This window comes from Rhineura floridana, chromosome 10 (genome assembly GCF_030035675.1).
Source record: "Rhineura floridana isolate rRhiFlo1 chromosome 10, rRhiFlo1.hap2, whole genome shotgun sequence".
NCBI lineage: Eukaryota > Metazoa > Chordata > Lepidosauria > Squamata > Rhineuridae > Rhineura > Rhineura floridana.
In genome coordinates, this window is record NC_084489.1 from 62,617,040 (window position 1) to 62,635,945 (window position 18,906).

The following is an 18,906-nucleotide window of genomic DNA, read 5'->3' on the forward strand; positions in this document are numbered from 1 at the left end:
AGAGATTGTCAACGGTCTGAGAAGCTGTGTGCCAGTGTGTGCGTTTACCGAAGTAGCAGGCTTTTACCCTGCATTGAGATCACTGATACTTAAGACTTAGTAAAATAAGAGAAGCAACTTTATTTATAGAAATACATAGTAGATAGAAAGGCATACCTAGTTCTAACTAAGTTGGAGATGCAACACCCAGGCCCTCCTGGCTCAGGAGGAAGAGAGCAGAGACAAAGGTGTCTCCTTTCTCTCGGACAGTTAAAGAAGAGGGAAGAGGCGGAAGGAGGAGGGGCAGATAAACTTCCCTGAGTCATATCAGTCTGCGATGGAAGGAAGTCAGTCAGAGCATCACAGATAAAGGTAGTCAAGCCTATCCATCTGGAGGACCCTAACTCTATCTCCCTTCTGGAACATAAACAAAAGAACAAAACAGGAGTTGCTCTTGCCCCACTTCCAACACACTCTTCATCACAGTTTGAAACCAGGATCTGAGGCTGCTTCCATAGTAAACTATGGTTACTATTCATGATGATGTAACACACAAAAACGCAGTCAAAGCAGGGCAAGGTGACTCTTGTGAGCGAAGGGAGGGTGCAGGGAGATTGAGTATGTTATTGCTGGTCCATTAGGGTGAATGGGGCACTGCCCCATCAACCTCAGTTTGCCCTCAGCCAGCCCCCACTTGCCTGTTTTTCTGCTTACAGACATTCCCCTTGGGTGGTGCTGGCTGTCAGCTCCCTCCTCACTATTGCCCTTATGGAACTCAGCAAGGAGGAGGAGGAGGAGGCCAAAATTTGAAACAGTTGGTGTTGGCTGTCATTGATTCTGGCTCCACTTACTCTTTGGTCCCCTGCCTTCCATCCCACCAGCCACCATTGCTTGTAACCATGGTTAAGGTTTTGGGAATGTTACATTTGTCCTTATTAACATCTTAGACTTTTACTACACACAATTCTTTTAATGTAGGAGTAAGTTGACCAAAACCACTGCCATTGCAGAACCTCTTCTCCTGGCTTTTCTAGAGTTGTCATTCTGCTGTTCCATAACCTTTGTCTTGCAGACACGGGCAGATTAAGACATGCTGAGGTCCAAAGCCATGTCAAGATTCAGAGGCCTCAGAGTGTAAAAACTAAAGAGAAAAAAAGTGGCTGGAAAGTGGCAAGTGGAGATTAGCAGAGATGATGCCTGATGTGGAACACAGTTTTAGATTGTGTTAGTAGGCTAGCTCTGTGTCTCCTCTTGAGGCCTGAGGTGATGCTGGGCAACATGTGGATGATGCAAGTAATTCACCAGCCCTGGAAGGGGATAGAGAGATCAGGGGTCAGAATTTTGGTGGTGGATTTTATATGAAAGGTTATTTAAGCCAAAGTGATTTCCATTATAATAAATCTTCTTAGTTATCTCCAACGTATTTAGAGGCCCCTCGTAATGTGAGGCCCTAAGCCATGGATTACTTGGCTTGTTCCTAAATCCAGCACTACTTGCAGATTAACAGTAATACAACCATTACTAGCCATCACAATGGAATGGAACCGCAGTGTTCAGAGGGAGTGCTGACAACAAGGGGTGGCCATAACCTTGGTGCCCATTTTAGAGTTTGCAGAGACGTTTGACTAGCTCCTGTTGGGAGCAGGATATTGGAAGCTGCCTTGACCTTGTTGCAAGGCAATACTTCCATTTAAAAAAGCTCCAGGATCAATCAATATTTTGGATCTCCAAATAAAAGGATCTCGGATAACCTCATTGTCTAAGGCCGGGTGAGCTGCTATCATTCAAGATACTGAGCTAAATGGATTGCTTGCCTACCTTGTTATAAGCCAAGGTAGCTCTTTATATCCTTAAAGTATAGTAATAGGATCAAGTGACAAAGATGGGGTTGTGCCATTATAAAACTTACGATTATATCCAGTGCCTATCGGTTTTTGAAATGCCCATATATGTGAGTTGGTTTCATTCCTTGAAAGCAAGGCTTGTGTTTCACTGTAGCTCAAGCAAACATTACTAGCTACAGACAAACACCAAAGAACTCTTGAACAGCCCACTTTTGGGGCATGATAAGGAAATATGCTGAAGCAGGAATGCATTTGTTTGAAATAGACATCTGGAAATGGAATGTAGTGGCAATTGTCTCATTGTTCCGATGTAAGCTGCACAACTGGATTGTGATTTCTGTTATTTTACCTTGCTAGGTGGGGCAGCCTTATTGTACTGGATGGCTGTCCAGCGACTAGTCTGTACATGCCAGAAGATGACAGAGCAACTGTTCTTCACTGTTGGTTTGAGATTCCACCAGTGAAGAACAGTTGTCTGCTGTATCCTAACATGCATTTATGTTCCTCAGGTGCAGTAAATCTTACTATCTGCCACCCAGTGCCTTTTATTTAAAGCATACTCATCTGGCAGCATTGTAGTTTAAATGTAACTGCATGGTGCACAATATCTCCACAGGCAAGTCTGCTGAAAAAAAGAGGAAAAGAAAGATTTTGGATTGGTGGATTTATATATGTAAAAAGCGTGTTTGCCCTGTGCATCAGGTAACATTCCTGCATATTCACAATGTCCAAACCTTCTCGCTTAGCTGGACCGCTACCTACTCACACAGGATCTAGACTGCCTTCACTTAGGAAAGAAGACTTTAGTAGCAAAATTAGTTCAGGTGAAAAGACTTTGAGAACGGGCAGTGAAGGGAACCTGATTAAGCAGCAGCAGCAGCAGCAGGTGCAAGCCACAGAAAGACTTCTTTTGCAGAAGGCTCCTATTCTGAAAGGTAAAGCTCTGTTTTTCTCTCTTAAATGAAGAGCGTGGCAGATTTGACTTTTTCAGAGTAAGGCAAACTAGCCGTAACAGTACAGCCACTATAACAGTATAAAGAAAAGGGGAGAGGAAAGGTCAGTGTTGTATTGGCTGTAGACTAAACTGTACTTAATAAGCTCTTGTAATAGTAAAGGTATTGTGTGTTTGTGTTTAAAAAAACTACTTGTCTGCAGTCTAAACCAAGACTTACAGGTTGAAAAAGTTAATGATCTACAAAGGACTAGTAAAGCATGTACCATTTTTCACAGCTTTAATGACCTTCACCTTCAGGGGTTATGATGAAGTAATGCTGAACATGCAGAAATAATGCAGAAAGGAAGAAGTTAATAAGTACATGACATTCTGTGTCTTATTCTGTGCAAAGGAGAAAAATTGTGGCTCCTGAATCTAGCAAACCAGCTCTGAAAAGGGGGTTCTTAAGAAATACCGTAGATGGAAGCCTTTTAAAAGGTGCATACTTCAATGGAATGAGCAAACATGGGTGGGTGGGAAGTAGAGGAATAATGAATACTCATACATCCACTGATCTCTCAAATAGAATACTTGAGAAACTGTAGTGCGATAGCTTCACAGACAAGGTTTTGCTGCAATGTATAACCAGTGGGAAGTAGAGACTTATATGAAACCAAAGGTGGATTTGCAAGGTATTATGGAATAAGAGCATGATTCTTCAAATTGAATTTTAAATGAGGTGGGGTTTTTTCCATCTTTTACTCAGCATGAAGGACTGCAGGGGGAGGGAAAGAACCCTTTCCTTTGTTAAATGATAATCAGTTGCCCTCTCCACTACAAGCTGTTAAATCACAGACTTTGTAACTTGAAACATTCTGTATCTGTCTGTCTACCCATCCATCCACACACAGAACACCACAGTTTATAGGGTTTTTAAAACTTGTTCTTGACCAAGTATGTTTTTTTAATGGAGTTTTCTCCCTGTTTTGCTTGTTGCATGACTTTTACTATTACAGGAGAAAAAGAGGTGCTGACACTTAATATTACCCAGCAAGATGGACAATGTGTTTGTACCAAAAGTTCTCTGGGTCTGATAAAACGCAGGTGGTAGCAAATAGCAAAACAGGTTTTGGAGAGCTTAAAATGTATGGTCCTCTTAGTAGCAAAATGTGCATATTTGGCAGCTAATATGGAAACTTCCCTTTGATCTGACTAGGTTGAGAAAGAGGCTAAAAACCTTTATTTTGAGAAAGCAAGGGAGAAAGAAACTGTTATTGATGGCAGTAGTTGTCTGTCTGTCCATCAGTTGCTAGGACTGACTTGTAATTTGACTCTGGGGTTTGTAATTGTGATGTCTACTAAAGTTTAAAATGAGGAGGAAATATTTTTCTTATCTGTGTTGTGCTTTCTATCCCCCGCCTTTTTTAAAAAATAGCTATTCAGATACTTTCTTAAAATGTAGTTTTGCCTCCTCTTGCAGCTCCTTAAATGTTGCCTTAAGATCAGGAAATTGTAGGCCCTTCCCTACTTTTACAGACTATTAAGGGACCGTGACTGTTACGAAGTTCTTAAGGCATGTTTCTGCCTGTTTCAATTCAAATGTTTTTCGTGCTGCATAATATTCTGTGATGAACAGCAATTGCTAGTGCTGGCTCTTGTTTTGAATTTGCATTAAGACTCCTGTGGAAGAAGAAAACCCCAGTGGCTAAAAGTCAGCTCTTGTTTGTGTGCTTTTAGCCTTTGGAGTACTATGTTTGTTTTTTAGAGCATGAATTGATTCCTATTATGCATTGTATTTATGAATTTCAATCACATGTATGTATGCATAAGGCAAAGCATTTAAGAAAATTACTTTAGGGAAGAAATTAGAAAAAGCCTGTTATGCTTAGTCTGTGTCAACAAAATATATGGAGAAAAATGTTCTCTCTCTCTCTCTCTCTCTATGTAGGCTTTATTTATTTATTATTTAATTTGTATCCCGCCCTTCTTCCCAGCAGGAGCCCAGGGCAGCAAACAAAGCACTAAAAACACTTTAAAACATCATAAAAACAGATCTTAAAATACATTAAAACAAAACAGACTTAAAGACATTTTAAAAAAAACTTTGAAAAGGGGTTAAAAACATTATTAAAAAACATATTAAGCAATTCTAACACAGATGCAGACTGGGATAGGTCTCAACCTAAAATGCTTGTTGAAAGAGGAAAGTCTTCAAAAGGTGCCGAAAAGATAGCCTGCCTAATATTCAAATATTATTCTTTAAGGTATGGTCAAATAATTTAGGCTGCAATCCTATGCACAATGATTGTATGTACTGGAGATTGGGCCCGAAGGGCAGTTTGGGGATCCTGCTGGTGTACCGCCCACCCCGCTGCACAGCAGACTCCCTGGCCGAGGTGCTGGAGGTGGTCTCGGCTGTACGGGCATTGTCCCCAGAATTGCTAGTGCTGGGTGACTTCAACGTGCATGCCGAGACCACTCTCACTGGAGCCCCTCGGGATTTCCTGGAAACCATGGCTTCCTGGGAACTGCACCTTAGTAATATTGGGCCCACCCATGTAGCCGGTCATGCTCTCGACCTTGTGTTTGTCCTGGGAGAGGAGAGAAGTGCTCTGAAGTTGGGAGTGGTTTATTCCACCCCTGTGTCATGGTCAGATCACTACCTGGTAAACATAGACTTCTCAATGCCACGCCCCCTCCGCAGGGGCGAAGGACCTATTAGAATGGTCCGCCCCAGGTGCCTGATGGATCCGGATGGATTCCTGACTGCGCTAGGGGAATTGGAACCTGCTGAAAGTCGCCCGGTCGAAACCCTGGTGAGGGAGTGGAATGATGGGATCACCAGGGCATTAGACCGGGTGGCTCCGAAACATCCTCTCCCCCTGAATAGAACTCAGTTAGCACCGTGGTATACACCACGGTTGCGTACTCTGAGACAGGAGGTGAGACGACTAGAACGCCGGTGGCGGAAATCCCGCTCCGAAGATGTCCGGACACAGGTTAGAGCAGCAGTAGCTGCCTACCAAGTGGCAATAAAGGCAGGAAAGAAGGCTTTCTTTGCTGCCTCTATTGCGTCTGCGGAGTGCTGTCCCAGGAGGCTGTTCCAGGTGGTCCGAAGCCTGGTCGGTCCAGTTGCCCAGGAACCCTTGGAACAGTCAAAGGCCTCCTGTGACATATTGGCAAAGCACTTCGCCGATAAAATCGAACACTTACGGAGCTCGATCCTGTGCGCCGTGGATACAGTAAGTGAACCAGAGTTGGCCAGTTGCATGCCGGTAAGTTGGGATCGGTTTCAGCTTCTCCCTTCTGAGGATGTGGACAAGGTGCTTTCGACTGTGAAGCCTACCACTTGCCTAACTGATCCTTGCCCATCGTGGCTCCTTATGAGCTGCAGAGAGAAATTGGGCATGGGGATTAAAGCGGTGGTAAACGCATCCTTGAAAGAGGGTGTGATGCCATCAGCCTTAAAGGAGGCAATTGTAAAGCCCATCTTGAAGAAGCCCTCCTTGGATCCCCAAGTTTTCAATAATTTTCACCCAATTTCGAACCTACCATTCTTTGGCAAGGTCATTGAGCGAGTGGTGGCCAACCAGTTGTCGACACACTTGGATGAAACGGATTACTTGGATCCATACCAATCGGGTTTCAGGACTGGTCACGGAACTGAAACAGCCTTGGTCGCTCTGGTAGATGATATGAGGAGGGCATTAGATAGGGGAGAATTCACCTTTCTTGTCCTCCTCGATCTCTCAGCGGCTTTTGATACTGTCGACCACAGTATCCTTTTACATCGCCTGGAGGGATTGGGAATTGGAGGCACTGTATTACAGTGGTTCCGTTCCTTTCTCTCCGATAGGTACCAACAGGTAGCATTGGGGGAGGAGGTTTCAGACCCTTGGCCTCTCAATTGTGGTGTGCCACAGGGCTCTATCCTCTCTCCCATGCTATTTAACATTTATATGAAGCCGCTGGGGACAATCATTAGGAGATTTGGGCTGCAGTGTCACCAATATGCGGATGACACTCAGCTCTATCTCTCGTTTAAATCTTCACCAGAGTTGGCTGTGGAGACCTTGTCCAAGTGCCTGGAATCCGTGAGTGGATGGATGGGAAGGAACAAGCTGAAGTTGAACCCTGATAAGACCGAGGTGCTACTCGTGGGGGACAAGAGAAGGTTGGGAGATGTTGACCTGAAGTTCAATGGGGTGAGTCTACCCCTGAAGGACCAGGTCTGCAGCCTTGGGGTTGTGCTTGATTCCAGGCTGTCCATAGAGGCTCAGATTTCGGCAGTGAGCCGGGCAGCCTGGTATCAACTACACCTCATACGAAGGCTGCAACCCTACCTTCCTGTTCATCAGCTCCCACTGGTAGTACACGCCCTGGTCACCTCTCAATTGGATTACTGTAATGCGCTCTACGTGGGGTTACCCTTGAAAACGGTCCGGAAACTACAACTTATACAAAACGCGGCGGCTCGACTACTTACGAATAGTCGCCGCCGGGATCACATCACACCAGTGTTGTTCGATCTACACTGGCTTCCAGTTGTCTTCCGGGCCCATTTCAAGGTGTTGGTATTAACCTTTAAATCCCTATACGGTCTCGGCCCAGTTTATCTAAAGGAGCGCCTTCAACACCACCAATTATGCCGCCTGACAAGATCAGCTACACAGGGCCTTCTCTCAATCCCGCCGACAAAAACAGCTAGATTGGCGGGGACAAGAGAGGGCATTCTCAGTGGCGGCCCCCACCCTCTGGAACTCCCTCCCACAAGATCTACGGCACGCCTCTTCCCTAAATGTATTTCGTAAAGCCTTAAAGACCTGGCTCTTTCAACAGGCCTTTGGGATTTCTGGGGAGGGTTAACTTCTATGACTGAAATGCCTCTTACCCTGCACTAGTATTGTTGTTGCTGCTGTATTGTTTATATATTGTATTAATGTATTTTATCGCATTGTGTTTTAACTGTTTACATGTACGTCGCCTAGAGTGGCCATCGGCCTGATAGGCGACACATAAATTAAATTTTATTATTATTATTATTATTATTATTACAATTACATGGCAGTAAGCACCAATGAACATCACAGGATTTCTAAACAAACATCCACAGGATTGCAATGGGATTCATACGGAAGTGGAGTTGTAGAGACATGGAGATGAGGTAGGTGACATACTACTGTGCAATGAACCCAGTTCCACATGCGACTATTGCATGTTTTGTGTATGTATAGTCATGAGTGGACAGAGAACCCAATTCCTGATAGGGATGTCAACATGCTTTTCCAGGAAGGATAAGTGATAGTTTCTTTGGTGCTGGAGTTTCTTTGCATGCAAAATCGGTAAAGGTGTTGGTTTGTTTTTATCAGAGAATCCCACCTGGATCAAAATGACACTATTATGGAGCTAAAACTGAAGTGGCCTCTAGCACAGGAATGAGGGTTCTGTGGCCCTCCAGATAGTGCTGGAGTACAGCTCCCCACCATGATGGTAGGGGCTGATGGGAGTTGGCATCTAACAACATCAAGAGAGGCAGAGGTTCCCCACCCTTGTTCTAGTACTCCGAACAGCTCATGGATTTAATGCTGACCTGAAACCATTCCTTTATAGTAACTTGACACTTTCCTGCTGAAGCTGTTGCAGTTAAGAGTCCCACATTCATTAGAAGCACACAGGTAGCTGTTTCTTGTTAGGATGGAGGCTTCAAGGTGGGGAAAACTCTTAATGGCTTAAGTAGTAAAACTGGTGAGTGCTCTGTTTCTAGGCAACCTTGACTAGAGCAGATAATTTCTAATTCCAGCCCTGTGCATTGGAGCAAAGTTTTCACATTGTGTTTTGCTCCATCCTTCAACTTTCTTGGGATGTCCCCAAACTGGGGTTGGGGCTGTTGCCATTTTGATTCTCACAACTTGGGCCACATCGGCATAAGAACTACCCAAGATCCCATAGCAACGTCGTAGCATTAAAGAACTAGAAGTTCAAAAAACCCTAGAAAAAAGTGATCGCAATGTATGTCCTCTTGGCATTTTCCAACATGGCATCCAAACTGCAAAGCCCATTTGGAGCCTGCTTTGACTCCCATTTGCAATACAAATTTTAAAAGAGCTGTGTCAGAGTCACCAGCCACAGGTAGCATTGCCTGTTTTTCTGAGGCTTAGACCCTAAAACTTAGGTGGTGGGGCCTCAGAACCCATCCTGCAACACACAGACCCACAAAAACCCTTCACTTTGGAAGAGGTGGTTGCTTCTCATGGCTATCTGTCTACCTCCTCATGCAACATAAACTGAAGGGTCCAGGTCCAAGCTGCAATGGATATGAACAATTGCTTCCATAATTTCTTTAAAACAAAAACAAAAACCTGGAAAACAGCAACTTGGGAAGCATAGTTGAACAACTCTCTAGAGCACACTGATCTCTGTATCTATAAAGCATCCCTGAATTAGAATAATGCATAGTAATTAGATTCCAAGGTAGTGTAATTTAAAGATTTAACAGCAAAGGCTCCATTACTCTCAGATCATGTGTATATGCCAATCCAGATATGCATGCTGTATATTTTATAAATATGTCAGATGAAAACTAACCTGAGGATATTAACATGCCATTGATTGCCAATGTTTTTTGCAAGTGTTTCAAGTGTTACTCCGGAATACGTATGAAGCGTGCTTTCGGGTTTGGCTGTAGTTTACTGAGTTTGGTTTTGGCTCTGGTTTACTTAGCTGAGCATGCAGCAATCTAGTGCTGAAAAGTCAGGGGTGAGTTGCAGACCTGATTGTTTGCCTACTGCTGCCTGTAGCCCAGGATTGCCACCCTTGGTTTGAAGTGTGTGTGTGTGTGTGTGAAACAAAATAAATTGCTATAGGAGGCTGTGCCATTGCTCAAGATAAAAATTGCTGAATTACATGTTGTGTTAAATGTGTGATTACATTTAAGATGCTATTGGTACCAGTAGCAGCTTTTCTCCAATATCAAAGAGCAGTTTTTCAAGAGTAACTTTAATGAGGTCCACAGTGTGGAGGGGAAAGCATTATTTCTTCTTTGCATGCCATAGTCCAATTCTGACACATACACATCCAGCAGCTTCTATTAAACGCCACCAGATAGGTTTAATGCTTTCATACATTTGACCTAACATGTAACTTAGACCCATGTATGTCTGCGTACATGCATGCATTTGAGTAACTACCACTAGAGATGGCACAGGAGGGATTTCGACCAATGCTACTACACAGTAACTGCTGATGAATGTTAACCCCCTCCTCAAACGGCAAATGTGAAAAGTGTGAAAGAGGGCTAGGGATTCATTAAGAATTCATTGTATAGTTAACTTACAGTACAATAGTATGCATGTCTGCTTCAGCAGTAAGTCTCTTTATGTTTAATGGGTCTTACACCCAGGTAGGTGGGTACAGGATGGCAGCCTAGGCTTTGGTTTAGGATTGACATTGTGGAAAACAGGGTTCTTGTGCCTTTAACAGCTGTATCTCCACAATCAGGACCAGAAGGACATAGCTGACTTCCCCTGGTAAACATGAGGGTTTTTTGGGGGTGGGGGGTAAAGCAGCAATGACTGCATTCTAATCTTGTGTTGTGCTGTGCCCCCCAGGGCAGCCATGTTGTGTTATGCCACACCCCAGAGCTTGGAAAAGTTACTTTTTTAAAACTACAACTCCCATCAGCCCCAGCCAGCATGGCCACTGGATTGGGCTGATGGGAGTTGTAGTTCAAAAAAGTAACTTTTCCAAGCTCTGCAGCACTATGATGCTGTTTAATATTTACTTCTACATGCAGATAATCCTGTAATGAGCAACATCGTCATGCAATAGTTAGTACTCAAACTTACTTTGCTTTTATTGCTAACATATACCATTTTATTCGTATATTATACATAAACTGTTGGTTACAGCATCCCTGTGCTGTACTTGACATTCCAAACGATATCACTGTTGTTCTTTCCAGATTTCTCATTCATGCAGAGTGCTGGGGAGGTTTATATTTCACTTTTTGTATGTTGTAAACTCACTTCTTTCTTGCAAGATCAGCCAAGCAGATTTTTACCTTACATTTTTGGAAGTCTAGTCAAGAACGATATTAATGGTAGTCAAGAATAACTTATTGCCTTTCATTACCACACCTGGAAAAAAGTGGTGTGTTCTGAGCACCGCTAAGATAAAGAGAAGTTCTACAATTAATCCGCCCTCATCTTTTCTTCTCTCCCATTCTCCTCCAGTAGAGATGAAGGGAGAACTTCAATTCAATTGCTATTTAAAGGCTAACCCCTAATTTGAACTTTTTGAAGCACTATGCAAGCCAAAACACAGCTGTCCTTTAAAATGTGCACTTCTCTGAATTTTTGAAATGCATATGCTAGGATACAATGTGCATACAATACATATATCAGTGAAAATACTATAGCAATTCATTATATTGGTGAAAAGTATATACAAAAATGCATTATATTAGGGAAAATTGGTTTGCAAAGATGTGTAATAGGCAAAATTGCATAGAAAATGTGTATATTAGGAGAAATTCACATTAAAATGCTGATCAATTTTCATGAGGACTTTTTTTATTGCAAACTGAAGCGGAAATGTGGAGAACTGAATTTAAGATTGCAAAACTGAGAAACAGAGAGAAGCCATAACTCACAAATTTGCCCATCCCTGTCTGCTTTTAAGGAGAGTTTGAGTGGAATAGTTGTTTATAAAGTGACCTGGAAAAGTAGGCAATAATGGGAACAATAATTACCAAAAAACTAGAATATTCAGTTGAAGAGGCATAGATGTTGAATTTTATCTCTGTTATAGTCTGAAGCCTCTTCCTCCCTCCCCCTGCAACCTGCATCTAGCATTCTGTTAATTTCCCCATAAAATCCGGATGCTTGCCAAATGTGACTCTACTGTACTGTAAGTTTATAACAGTAATTACTTTTATGCTAGCTATCTGGAGCAAAATGTATTTTCTCACAACTTATGGGCTACATAAACTTTACTGCTGTCCTATTAGTATAGTGAATGGAAATGTAGAGCACAAGAAAAGTTTATTTTAATGATTGGTATGAGTAGCTGGGCTGATTATTTTTATGGCATTTAAAAAACAAACCCTAGATTCATTGCAGTCCTATGTACTTTAATTACTCCCCCCTTCAATGGCAGCAATGTACAGCTCAAATGAAGATGAAAGGAGTCTGTTAAAAATGACTTTTCAGTCTAGTTCAGTAATGCAATTTTTGTTTTGACGTGCATAAAATTATCTGCACCCTGATAACATTTTGTAATGTTGCTTTAGCTCTGCTATTTGTGTGTGTATTAACTACTTTTACAATCCTATTGAGCTATTAGAGTGCTAAATAAAGTTGCTTAAATCAGGGACATTGTTAGGTCATTAAAAGACTTGGGGTACAGGACCATGACATGCATTTGCATAAAATGTGCATATGAAAACCAGCTGATATTTGTGTATAGATGCCACTAAGAAATTTGGGCTGCTGTTGGGATCTCGCCAGCAGTGCAGTGCAGACTGAATTTGGTGGGTACTAGTGCCCCATTTGTCTTAGTGTACCATCCTCCATTAAGGGAGGGATCTTAAACTGCGCTCCCCCTCCCCAGCAGGGCCACATTATGACTCTCATCGGCCCTAGGCAGTTTTGCCTTCATGGGCCCCTTCCTCCATAATAATATCAATATTACAAATTATTTTTGATATAACTTTAAATACTTCAACATTTTATTTTATTTTCTGTTTTAGGCAAAATTTAATAGATTTTTGTGGGGCCTAAAATTTCATTTTTTTCTGATGTGAGAAAAAAATTAAAAGATTTTCTTCGACCCTAAAAGTTCATTTTTTTCTTCTGATTTTAAAAGAAATTAAAACGTTTTTGTGGGCCCCTAAAAGTATCGTGGGCCCTAGGCACTGTGCCTACTGGATAAGTCGGCCCTGCCCTCCAGGCTGGTGGAGAGAGTTGTACGATGAGGTGGAAGTTCCACTCCACAGGTTATAGGGCCTCAATTAGGGAGTGCTGGGGGTGTGTGTCAGGGATGGGCTTGGATCATCAAACACCTAAGCCCCCCGGAATCTATTCCCCAACACCTGCCCCCCCCCAAACCAAGCCTTTAACTGCATGAGCCTCTGAGCAAGTGACCACAATGAGGGAAGAAACACATTGCCTTCTTTTTTTTAAAGAGACAAAAAAGTTGTCCCTCCTCCCTGGCTCCTCTGAATTGGCAGGGCTGTGGATATGGTGGACAGTCCACAGTGGATCTCCACACACAGACCCATCCTGCAGCACGGTACATAAGATTATTCTACTAGTATACTTAACTTAGGATCCCTGCATGCAAATGAGAGGGGTTTTATTTGTGGTTGCTTATAGGAAGGGACGTATATTCTTGTGTTGCTTATAGGAAGGGATATGAATCTATGTGTTGCAGAATTTGAGGAAGCCCTGTACATTCATGTATGTCTGGCAAGAAGCATTCATGAATTTCCTACCCTCTTCCCCCTACTAAAGGCGACAGACACCTTTTCCCCATCCAGCTGGTAGAAATAGCTGGACATTCCATGCACACAGTAACATGTATTGTGTATATTGATCTCTACATTGAGCATAGGACCAGATGAGAAGATGAGTGAGGGGCACTCCCTGTTGCCCCAGGCACTTGTATTGGGTCCAGTTCACATGCAGGTGGCCTTTTTGCTGCGCCATGGCCATGATTCTCTGGATTGCAATATGTGTTTACCTCCACCTTCTCCTTCACCTTTTTCAACTTAGGTGAGTCTTTACAGGTGTTTTGTTCCTCTTATGCATTTTGCCTTTTTTTCTCTTCCCTATTTATTTTCACAGCCCTTTTCTCCTCTCCATTCTCCCCCATGTAGAGACTTTTTGATATTTTCCTTGCTCATTATTACTGAGTCCACTTCTCTCTTCTACATTCAGCTGCCTCCCTCCACTTCTTCATTCCATCTCTTTTTATTGGCCACTCTATCTCCTTTATTAGATACATGAGGAAGGAAAGCATTTTCAATATTATTAAATCCTAGAATTATAAGACATTCTTTCTATCTTCCACTTGCACTGAAAATGGCTTCAGCTGTGAACATTTAAGAAGCAATAAATTTTAGATGCTGCTTATTTGTGGTTTTGTTGCTCGACCCTTAGGCAGCCTGAGTTCCCCTCCTCCCCCATGCCAAATCACAAGGGCTCAGATCTCACTATTTAATCATAAAATGCAGTCTGAGTTTCTAAAATAATTATTTGGCTTCAGGTCTCTTGTGGAAAAATATTAGGTTGTTGCAAGACATAAAATCAAGAGATTATTAAAACACTGTAGATAGGGGGAAAATCCGTAATGAAATATTTGTTACATTCAGGATCTAAGATTGCATATTCCTCTTTCTAGGTGTGGCTCCTTCCAACAGCAAAAACCTGAAAGACCGTTACATTCTCAAAGAGCCAGCCTTCAGTCTTTTGCCTGGATATTCAAGCTTAGGGTTGATCCAGACAATCAGTGAATGGTTCACCAAGTCACATTTTGGGGGGAAATCTAGACCTCTTCAGGCACTCAACAAGAATGTACAGGCGTGAATGTGTCAGGCATGTCCACTCCACCCACAACTTTCCTGTGTTGAGCAGGAAGATCTGAAAGTGGCTTCTAAGTATGTTAGGCTGAATGGACAAGTTTCCAGTTGTGAGGAAGCTACCTAGCACATTCAACAGATTACACTTAGAAGCTCCTTTCAGACTTTCAGGTCATGGATAGAGTGTGCATTTTAATCTTGGACCTGATAACAGTCTGTAGTGTTTGTGTTGATACTTTATTGTAAACTGCCTTGTGTACCTAGTATAGGCAGAATATGTATATAGCACAAATAAACCACACAAAATATATTAAAATGCTGCTATTTATGTAGAGAGGGTTGGACTTGACGGCCTTACAGCCCCTTCCAATTCTACTATTTTTTGATTCTATTATTTCATCTATTATTTCAAGTTAGTCTGTACTAGATAGGTGGGAGTTACTTTCATTTTATCAAAATGTCCCTTGATGCCAAAGCAACTAGTGTCTTTAGTTTAACACAGAGAGCCAGGAAGCAGAAGAGTATTATAGCATTTATCCTTTCAAGGAATAATTTTCCAGACCCTGGTTTTACAAAGTATTTTGTATGTGATGGACCTGAAGTGGATTAATAGGGAAGAGGCTAGATAAAATGAGACACTAGTTGCTTTAGCATATATATCTTCACCTATGTATTAGTTTCTATTGGTCTGCAGGGTATTCCAAAACAAGTGTTACGCTACTGGAACCAAATGCAAAGGAAGCCTCCTTCCCCACCCTCACTGGGTTGTTGAGTTACTCCTTTGAGCTGAGCATTGCTTAAGGGAATGGGAGATATATTAGAGGTTATCTTGAAGAGCAGTAGTAATGAATTCATCCTTCCATTGCATACATGGATGCATACTGTTGATGCAAATGAAGAGAAAGCTTTGACAAGTAGTTTCCACACATCCTTGAATTTGTGCCTCTGCTGGGAACTCTCAGCAGGAAATCCTCCATATGTTTTCCTTTAACACACACAGCTTGAGAGGATTGTCTCATTTTGATTCAAATATCTGCATGTAGCAGTAACATAACCTAAGCAGAGTGATGATAAATGCCATTGCTGATAAAAAGAGCACAGTGATTCAGTTGGAGTGAATATTCAGCCATGTAATATTGAAAAGAAGAAATCTCAACAATCAACTCTCAAGGGCCCTTTAAAAGAGTAAGCGCAGCTACATTTTTGGTATGTTGAAAAAAATGGAACTTTTGAAGACATCGAAATGATTCCTCTGCATTCCCAAGGAGTGGAGCAATGCAGTTCTTGGATGCTTACATTACTCTGCGAATTCTGGGTTATTTTAACGGCAACAAAAAAATCGGGCTTATTTTAACAACAACATTGCAAGTAAGTTTTTAACATACACAGTTTTACTTTGGCACAAAATTATACGTGCAAAAAAGTGTTTTATGCTCTCTCAAAGTTTTATGCCCTTTCTGCAACATAGTTTTAAAGTTTTGGTTTAATTAAAGTTTTGATTGCATTTGTTTGTATTTGAATACCAAACTACCATTTCCTGCTTACAAATATGTATATAAACAGTCCAATTTTAATAATTAAGATTGTTGTACATTGTATTTTGTTTTGAAGTGCTAAAGACTACAGGCTAAAATTTCCTTTGTGTTTTTTTTTTTAAACCAAACTAATTTGTGGCATTTTGCTTCATGTGTGAAATGTCAGAGGAATTATCCCACAAATGGTTTAAAACATTATAAAACACAGTCTTTGAATATAATCTGTTGAATATGGTACTTGCATTTACCATTGACTCTTTTTAAAAAATAAGAGCCTGTGCTGTAGTTCCTTTCTCAGATCTGGACAGGGTCTACAAAGAGAAAGGTGCAAGAAAATTATTTTCAGACCTTTATATACCTTTTCAATGAAGAGACTCTTAAAAAAATGGGGAAAGAAAACAGTCTTTCTTCTCCTGTGGAGTGCCAATCCTAAAGTGTATTTTTGAGAAAATAAAGTCTCCACCAAAGTGGTATGGGAGTCCACTTTTCACATGGTTGGGGGAATTATGGGCAAAACAGTCCCATGTGGTAGAAATTGACTAGATAATGCCTCTGATGAAACATACTGTTGTGTTCAATGTTTTAATCGTAAGAAAGTGTTCATCACAGCACCTGATGTACTACTAAAATAATGAAAGATGGTGTTGATGAGGCCAGCTAATTAGAATGGTAAACCAAAAATGTAGATGCGATTTTGGCTGGGGTGGGTATGCTGAAAATTAAGAAAGTGTGCATTCCTACATAAGGTTTTTAGAGCCAAGAATAATGACCACCTTAGGTTTATTTATTTTAATGACTTTGCAGTGAAAGGAAGTGGCTGAGTATCATTTCATATGAATCTATTCAGGAGTAGATTCCTGTCAAATGCTAGGGCATTGAGCTGAAAAGCACACTATAGTAGCAAATTCTTTCTCCTAACCCCGAGCAGAGTGCCTTCTACTGCTTCGATCTTAAGCAAGACAGTCCCTCCAAAGCAATGAAACAATCCCATCCTCTTGCTTTTTGTATTTTCCAGGGCAGTTTTGCTTTCTGTCAAGGCTCAAACAGACATGATACTAAATGCATTAATGCTTTCAATGTGTCTGTTCCCTCCTTCCCTTAACAATAGCAGTGGCGGGTTGCATATCCTGCCTCAAAGCTGCCTTGGAAAGGAAAGGTTCCATTGGTACCAATCAGTGTCATCAGTTACATTCCTATTCTCAGGAGCCAGGATTTGCTCATGAAGAAAACAATCTTCTCTGTGGTGAAAACCACCCTACCAGCTCAGCACACTGCTATTAAGCACCTGAGCCTACTAACTGACTCCGTGTATGGCACACTTAGGCCAGTAGTAGCCTACATGGTGCCTTCCAGATGCTGTTGGACTCCAGCTCCCATAATCTCTGGACATTGGGCATGCTGACAGAAGATGATAGGGAGTTATTGCCCAACTACATCTGGGAAGCTTCTCCTGGTTTAGGCCTTTTCCATGCAAAATGGCAAAAAAGTATCCTGTAGCTTGCAGAGTTTTCTGCTGCCTGTGGCTGTAGTTGAAGGATAAACTGTCAAACGGAGATGAGACGCAATCCATACCAGTGTCAGTTTTATATATGCAATATAGACCAATATAAGAAAAAAAAAACTGATTTGAGCCCTTTTGAGTTTACTGAATAGAGGAGGTCTTCAAGTAAGGGAAGCTTTGAAAAAGGTGAAAATTGGAAAGGTGAAAAGCACATAATAAGGATGGATAATGAGCCAGTCAGCCTTCTAGTCTGGCAGGGACACTGATTTCTTATAGGCAGAAGCTCCCAGGATAAGGTTTAGCTGAACTGAGGCCCATAAGTTCTGTCTGTAGAAAACAGCCGTGGTGCACAAATATGAGGAAATGTAGCTTTTATTACTAATCCACAATGTTCAGTCAAGCTTAGATATTTTTCCTGCTTACATAAAATCTCTGATTGGAGTGGGGGGGGCGGTTGTGGCCCTTTTCCAAGGGTGAGTAACATGATTAGGAAAGCTCTGTTCAGTGTTTATTTAAATTCTTATGTCTGCAGAAGGTGAGCAGGACAGTTGATAGATATTAATGGGGGATTTCTCACCAAGAGTGCCTGACTATGAAGCTATGGCCTGCCCCCAACCATCAACAATAGTATAGGCCATAGGGACTAATAGTATATTAGCTTTAGGTATCCACCCTACAAGATGGGCAAGCTCTCTGCAGTTCTCCTTGGACTGGCTTGTAAAGCTTTCTACGGTTCCCAGGGGAAAAAACAACCAGGAAAACTCAATAAAAATTCCCAAGCCAATCTGTGAGTTTGTGGAAATGTTTCCATCTGCCACCAGCTCATCAAAATGACTGTTTCCTTACCTTAAAGCTGCAGGGAATGTGTGTGACAACAGCATCGTCCCCCATGTCTCAGAATGCTATTAACATTATTAACAGGGCCTTCTCTCAATCCCGCCAACAAAAACAGCCAGATTGGTGGGTACTAGAGAGGGCATTCTCAGTGGCGGCCCCCACTCTTTGGAACTCCCTCCCACAAGATCTCCAGCACGCCTCTTCCCTAAATGTGTTTCGGAAAGCCTTAAAGACCTGGCTCTTTCAGCAGGCCTTCGGGGTATCCGGGGAGGGTTAATTGTTATAACTGTAATGCCTCCTGCCCAGTTTTAATATTGTTGCTGCAGATGTATTGTTTTTATATTGTATTATTATATTTTATCAATTGTATTCTAACAAATTTGTAAGTCGCCTAGAGTGGCCATCGGCCAGATAGGCGACGAAGAAATTAAATTTATTATTATTATTATTAACTAGCACAATAGGCAAAGGTAGAATAACTTGTGGGGATGCAGGAAGGTAGTGGAGGGTGGAATGGAGAGACGCTCACTTCTTATGTTGAGGCTTTATGAGCCCCTAAAGTTTGTTTCCAAACCTGACCTTAAAGAACTTCGACAGCATCTCTAGGGCCAATGTGCATTTTCCAGAAAATTTTGAAGTGGAAAATGTTTTTAATACAAGTTAGGAATTTTGTATAGGAATATTTTCTAATTCAAAAT

The 18,906-nt window shown here is 41.8% G+C and overlaps 1 long non-coding RNA gene across 3 annotated transcripts in view; it reads left to right on the plus strand.

Annotated features, from left to right (window-relative positions):
* The first annotated feature begins 2,114 nt into the window (after positions 1–2,114).
* Positions 2,115–18,906, plus strand: part of LOC133364891 (uncharacterized) — a 52,519-nt gene continuing 35,727 nt past the window's right edge. Inside the window, exons 1-3 of one of the 3 annotated variants that reach the window (XR_009758047.1) lie at positions 2,115–2,758; positions 7,826–7,921; positions 14,158–15,703. This is a non-coding gene — a long non-coding RNA (uncharacterized LOC133364891). Of the gene's footprint in view, positions 2,759–2,799; positions 2,880–7,825; positions 7,922–14,157; positions 15,704–18,906 lie in introns of those variants that run through there. The other 2 variants (XR_009758045.1, XR_009758046.1) reach the window with 2 other exon arrangements.